A 7645-nucleotide genomic window follows, 5' to 3' on the forward strand; every position below is an offset into this window, starting at 1 on the left:
ACATGATTCTGTATTATTAAAAAACACCCATGGGGGAATAAGGAGCAGTGGATCAAGGATGGAATCTTAGGGAATAATCATTTAAGGAGTGGATAGAGTTGAAGCCCCAGAGGTAAGAAAATGAAAAGAGTGGCATGGAATTTTAGGTATAGTAGTAATAGCCTTACAGCTATCCACTGAGAGCATGGTGGGTACTTCCTATCACCCCCGAGTGTTAAGGGCAGGATGGTTGAGTAGATTGCCCACATCCATACAGGTGTAAGCAGGAGAGCTGAAATCAAACCTAGCCCATCTGGCTCCTGAGCTCAATGGTCAACAATTCCAGGCACTACAGAGAAATCTGAGGAAACAGTGCTGGCTCAGAAATATCCATTACATCGCGTGACCTTTTCAAGAGCAGTTTCAGGATAAAGACAAGTCTGTTTCCTGGAGGTTGAGGAAAGAGTGAGAACAGGAGAAAAGTATGTTTAGGCTCATTTCAGAAGCTTCACTGACAAGGGACAGAGTAAAATAGCAATATAAAATGTAATAAGGTAAAGTGATAGAATCTGAAAGATTACAAAAAGCCAAGGACATTTTCAAGCAAATAATAGTGATTGAAGCCCTTTTAGAACCCAGAAGTCAACTGAAGAATTGTTTTAGCAAATCCAAGCAAACAGATTATCTGCGTATTTTAATCCTAGTTTATGTTAGGTATTTACTAAAGGCCTGTGGTAAGTCAGATTTTCCTTGGGAAATGTATGAAAAACACTATCAAGTCTTCGAACCGATAGGCCTTCGCCTAGGCAGTCTCTAATGTTTCTAAAGGCTTACCCGCCTTACATTCCTTTATCTCATTAGAGGCCAGTTCACCTGGTGTAGAAGATTCGAGTCAACTACATTAATGTGAAACTACACAGAAACGTATTTCATTCTAACTAATATGCAATTAAGGAGCCCCCGTGGTACAGCGGTAAAAGCACTGGGCTGCTAACTGAAAGGTTGATGGTTTGAACCCACCAGCCACTGCAGGAGACATGGCAGTCTGCTTCTGCAGAGATTAGAGCCTTGGAAAAACTATGAGGGTAGTTCTATGCTGTCCTATTGGGTGGCTATGAGTCAGAATCGACTCAATGGCAATGGATTTAAAACACAAATACAGGTATACCTTATTTAATCAGTGCTTCACTGTATTGCGCTTCGCAGATACTGCATTTTTTACAAATTGAAGGTTTGTGGCAACCCCACGTCAAGCAAGTCTTTCAGTGCCGTTTTTCCAAAAGCATGCGCTTGCCTATTGTCTCTGTGTCACATTTTGGTAATCCTAGCAATATTTCAGACTCATTAATAGTACATCTATTATACTGATCTAGGAGCCCTGGTGGTGTAGTGGTTAAGAGCTAACCAAAAAGGCAGCATTTTGAATCCACGAGCTGCTCCTTGAAAACCCTATGGGGCAGTTCTACTTTGTCCTATATGGTCACTATGAGTCGAAATTGACTAAAAGGCAATGGGTTTGGGTGATCTGTAATCAGTGATCTCTGATGTTACTAATTTTATCGTTTTGGGGCACCACAAACTGTGCCCATATAAGATGGCAAACTTGATCGATAAATGTGTGTGTTCTGACTACTCCACCAACCAGCTGTTCCCCCATCTCTCTCCCTCTTCTCCAGCCTCCCTATTCCCTGAGACACAACAGTATTGAAATTAGGCCAATTAATAATCCTACAACAGCCTTTTAAGTGTTCAAGCAAAAGGAAGAGTCGCATGTCTCTCACTTTAAATCAAAAAATGATTAAGCTTAGTGGGGAAGGCATGTAGAAAGCCGAGACAGACCAAAAGCTAGGCTCCTTGCACCTAAGAGATAAGTTGTGAATGCAAAGGAAAAGTTCTTGAAGGAAATTGAAAGCGTTACTGTAGAGAACACACAAATGACAAGAAAGTAAAACAGCCTTATTGCCGATGTGGAGAAAGTTTTAGTGGTCTGGAGAGATCAAACCAGCCACAGCATTCCCTTAAGCCAGAACTTAATCCAGAGCAAGGCCCTAACTCCCTTCAATTCTATGGAGGCTAAGAGAGGTGAGGAAGCTGCAGAAGGAAAGTTTGAAGCTAGCAGATACCGGTTCATGAGGTTTAAGGAAGAAGCCATTTCCACAACATAAAAGTGCCAGGTGAAACAGCAGGTGCTGGTGTAAAAGTTGCAAAAAGTTCATCCAGAAGATCTAGCTGAGATAACTGATGAAGGCGGCTACACTAAACAACAGATTTTCAGCGTAGATGAGACAGCCTTATACTGGAAGCAGATGCCATCTAGGGCTTTCATAGCTAGAGAGGAGAAGTCAATGCTGGCTTCAAAGCTTCAAAGGACAGCCTGGCTCTTGGTAGGGGCTAATGCAGCCAGTGACTTTAAGTTGAAGCCAATACTCACATACCATTCTGAAAATCCTAGGGCTCTTAAGAATTATACAAAATCTACTCAGCCTGCACTCTATAAATGGAACAACAAAGCCGGGATGACAGCATGTCTGTCTACAAGATGGTTTTCCTGAATATTTTAAGCCCTCTGTTGAGACCTACTGCTCAGAAAAAAAAGATTCCTTTCACAATATTAATGCTCATTGACAATGCACCTGTTCACTCAAGAGCTCTGATGGAGATGTACAAGGAGATTAATGTTGTCATGCCTGGTAACATAACATCCATTCTGTAGCCCATGGATCAAGGAGTAATTTTGACTTTCAAGTCTTATTATTTAAGAAGTACATCTCGTAAGGCTATAGCTGCCGTAGATAGTGATTCCTCTGATGGATCTAGGCAAAGTAAATTGAAAACCTTCTGGAAAGGATCCACCATTCTAGATGCCATTAAGAACATTTGTGATTCGTGGGAGAAGATCAAAATATCATCGTTAACAGGAGTTTGGAAGAAGTTCATTCCAACTTCATGGATGACTTTGAGGGGTTCTAGACTTCAATGGAGAAAGTAACTGCAGATGTAGTGAACTAGAATTGAAGCCTGAAGATGTGACTGAATTGCTGAAATCTCATGAAAAAATTTTAATGGATGAGGAGTTGCTTCTTATGGATGAGCCCAGAAAATGGTTTCTTGAGCTGGAATCTAATTCTGGTGAAGATGCTGTGAATGTTATTGAAATGACAATAAAGGATTTAGAATATTACATAAACTTAATTGATAAAGTAATGGCAGGGTTTGAGAGGACTGACTAATTTTGAAAGAAGTTCTACTGTGGGTAAAATGCTATCAAACAGCATCATATGCTACAGATCTCTCGTGAAAGGAAGAGTCAATCGATACAGCAAACTTCATTGTTGTCTTATTTTAAGAAATTGTCACGGTCACCCAACCTTCAGCAGCCACCACCCTGATGAGTCAGCAGCCGTCAACTTTGAGGCAACACCCCACATCTGAAGGCTCAGATGATGTTTAGCATTTTTTAGCAATATTTTTAAATTTAGGTATGTACATTGTTTTTTTAGACATTATGCTATTGCACACTTAATAGACTACCAAAAAAAAAAAAAAACCCATTGCCATCGAGTCAATTGTGATTCGTAGTGACCCTATAGAACAGAATGGAACTGTCCCATAGGGTTTCCAAAGAGTGGATGGTGGATTTGAACTGCTGACCTTTTGGATAGCAGCCAAACTCTTAACTACTGCACCACCAGGGCTCCCAATAGTCTACCAAAAAAAAAAAAAAACCAAACTCGTTGCCATGCGGTTGATTCCTACTTACTGCAGTATAGTGTAAACATGACTTGAATATGCACTGGGAAACTAGACAATTCATGTGACTCACTTTATTGCGATATTTGCTTTAGTGCAGTGGGCTGGGAATGAACCTGCAATATCTCCGAGGTATGCCTGTATCAGAAATGGATGAAAAATTTTCAAGTGAAACAAAGCAAATCCCAACCTAAAGGGGTGAGCAAGGGCTGTTTTGTAATCTTATTTGTAGTGATCATGCAATATAATGTTTACATATTTTATTGCTACTTTTTATCATTTAACTTCTTATCTCAATATTTAAACTCTTACTATGGAAAAATAGAAGTCATAGGAAGCATATTTGTCTACCCTAGAGGCACTCACTCTAACCCTAGAGGTGCTCACTCTACCAAACTGGAGCAATGAAATACATACCAATTTTCGAATTTGAAAGTAATGGGTGGATGGAACAAATACTTGCTTAAAAATTCATTTCAAACACCACGAGGCAGTGAGTCAGAATTCAGAACCCTGATTTACTAGCTGTACAACTTTGTTGTTGTTAAGTGCCATCGAGCTGGTTCTGATTCATAGTGACCCGATGCATAACAGAACAAAACACTGCCCAGTCCTGCACCACCTTCACAATCGTTGCTATGCTTGAGCCATTGTTGCAGCACTGTGTCAGCCCATCTCTTGAAGGGTCTTCCTTTTTTTCTCTTACCTTCTATCTTACCAAGCATGCTGTCATTCCCCAGGGATTGATAACACGCCCAAAGAACGTGAGACGAACCCTCGCCATCCTCACTTCCAAGAAGCAATCTGGCTGTACTTCTTCCAAGACAGACTTGTTCATTCTTCTGGCAGTCCATGGTATATTCAATATTTGCTAACAGCATAATTCAAAGACGTGAATTCTTCTTCAGTCTTCCTTATTCATTGTTCAGCTTTTGCATATGTATGAGGTGAATGAAAATATCATGGCTTGGGTCAGGCACACTTTAGTCCTCAAAGTGACATCTTTGTTTTTTTAACACTTTAAAAAGGTCTTTGGCAGCAAGTTTGCCCAATACAATACATCGTTTGATTTCTTGACTGCTGCTTCCATGGCTGTTGATTGTGGATCCAAGTAAAATGAAATCCTTGACAACTTCAATCTTTTCTCCACTTATCTTGATGTTGCTTGTTGGTCCAGTTGCAAGGATTTTTTTTTTTTTTTTATGTTGAGGTATAATCCATATTGAAGGCTGTAGTCTTTGATCTTCAGCAGTAAGTTCTTCAAGACCTCTTTGCTTTCAGGAAGCAAGGTTATGTCATCTGTGTATCGTAGGTTGTTAATGAGTTTTCCTCCAGTCCTGATGCCACGTTCTTCATATATTCCAGCTTCTCAGATTATTTGCTCAGCGTACAGATTAAGTATGGTGAAAGGATACAACCCCGACACACACCTTTCCTGACTTTAAACCATGCAGTATCCCCTTCTGTTTGAACAATTTCCTCTTGGTCTATGTATAGGTTCCACATGAGCATAATTATTCCAGAATTCCCATTCTTTACAATGCTATCCATGATTTGTTATGATCCACACAGTCGAATAACTTTACATAGTCATTAAAACACAAGTAAACGTCTTTCTGGTATTCTGTGTTTTCAACCAAGATCCATCTGACATCAGCAATGATATCCCTGGTCCCATGTCCTCTTCTGAATCCAGCTTGAATTTCTGGCAGCTCCCTGTCGATGTACTGCTGCAACTGCTTTTGAATTATCTTCAGGAAAATTTTACTTGCACATGATATTAATCATCTTTCTTTGGAATGGGCACAAATATGGATCTCTTCCAGTCAGTTGTCCAGATAACTGTCTTCCAAATTTCTTGGCACAGATGAGTAAGCACCTCCAACGCTGCATCTGTTGAAACATCTCAGTTGATATTCTGTCAATTCCTGGAGACTTGTGTTTCGCCAATGCCTTTAGAGCAGCTTGGACTTCTTCCTTCAATACCATTGGTTCTTGATCATATGCTACTCCCTGAAATGACTGAACTTTGACCAATTCTTTTTGGTACAGTGATTCTTTGTATTCCTCCCATCTGTTTTTGATGCTTCCTGTGTCATTCAATATTTTGTCCATGGAATCCTTCAAACTTGCACCTCGAGGCTTAAAATTTTCCATCAGTTCTTTCAGCTGAGAAATGCTGAGCGTTGTCTTGCCTTTTGGTTTTCTAACTCCTAGTCTTTGCACATTTTACTATAATATTTTGTCTTCTCATGCTGCCCTTTGAAATCTTCTGTTCAGCTGTTTTACTTCATTTCTTCCGTTTGATTTAGCCACTCTATGTTCAAGACCAAGTTTCAGAGTCTCTTCTGACACGCATTTTGGTCTTCCCTTTACTCACTGTGTCTTAATGAACTTTTATTTTCTTAATATATGATGTCCTTGTCTGGTCTTTGATCATTAATGTTCAATGCATTAAATCTGTTATTGATATGGCCTCCAAATTCAGGTAAGATATATTGAAGGTTGTATTTTGGTTCTCATGGACTGTTTTAATTTTCTTTAGCTTCAACTGAAACTTACATATGAGCAATTGATGGTATGTTCCACAATTGGCCCCTGGCCTTGTTCTAACTGATGATACTGAGCTTTTCCATCATCTCTTTCCACAGATGTAGTTGATTTCAATCCTGTCTTCCATCCAGTTAGGTCCACTTGTATACTCACTGTTTATGTTGAAAAAACCATTATCTTCTAATCTGTGAAATGAAGATAATAATTTTCCACCTTCATAGGATAACTGTTCAGATTAAGTATGATAATCCATGTAAAATACCTACCACTGTATATGGTACACAATGCACATCCAATGTTTAGCTATTATTATTATAAATACAGAGGTAATTAATACTCAGGAACACCCTATGGAGAATTTTAGGTGGAAAATCTTTCCCTCATGGTTCAAATTTGGAACAAGTGTTACAAAAAGCATAGCACTCAGAGTTATTTCCATTTCTGCAACTTCAAAACAGCCAAAAATATCCTGAACGTCCACACATACAGAATCCATAATAGACGATCTGGTGCGCATTCTTTTCCTTTTAGTTCTAGCATTTTGTCTAATATGAGAATCTTTTAGTATGTAATACCATTTATGTAGAATAACGTAGCTTTGTAACAACATTGCCAAAGACAAGGGAGTAAAACTGGGAGATTCATTGCTCATTGGCTCATGTTACAGAATTCTTTTTATGTCTCTTTAAAACATTGCCTCTAATTGGGCATCTCCCGCCCCCCACCTAAAACAATTACAAAGACAAAATAAGAAGGTATCATGATGTCTATGATTTAGCATAGTGCTTTCCAAAATGGAATAAACCATAGTACATGAGGACATTGCAAAAGGTATGCTGCTAAGATGGATAGGTTTAAGCAAAGGAATCAATTTCCAGGCCCTCAGCTTCCACAGGTGCTCTTTCCAAATACTAGATGAGAAATGGCTTTTTCCACTTTACATTTAAAACACCCAAAACATGTCTCACATCTTCCTCTCGTGCATTGCCCCAGAGTGTAAAAACCTCTACCAGGAGGGTGGTTTGTCACCCCGTGTGCCTTGCCTGCACTTGTTCCTCTGTGAGACAGACCCAAAGGAAGGTCATATCGTATTTTTTTTATTATTTTTATAACATCATTTTTGAATAGGCAATACATGGGTCATAATTCTAAACACACACAAAGTTGTTTAGTGAAACCTCACTTTTCCCTCAGCCACATGGTTTTTCTTCTACCGACATCTAATTTATTGCAGTAAAACCTGTGAAAGGTGGAAACCTATCAGAGAAGGAAAACTCAAATATTTTCAACTAATAGGAATAGAAAAGTGGCGAGACAGCACACTTTCAAAGGCAGAAGGCTTCTAAGACCTGGAAAAACAAGG

The sequence above is a fragment of the Loxodonta africana genome, chromosome 26, assembly GCF_030014295.1.
Source record: "Loxodonta africana isolate mLoxAfr1 chromosome 26, mLoxAfr1.hap2, whole genome shotgun sequence".
NCBI lineage: Eukaryota > Metazoa > Chordata > Mammalia > Proboscidea > Elephantidae > Loxodonta > Loxodonta africana.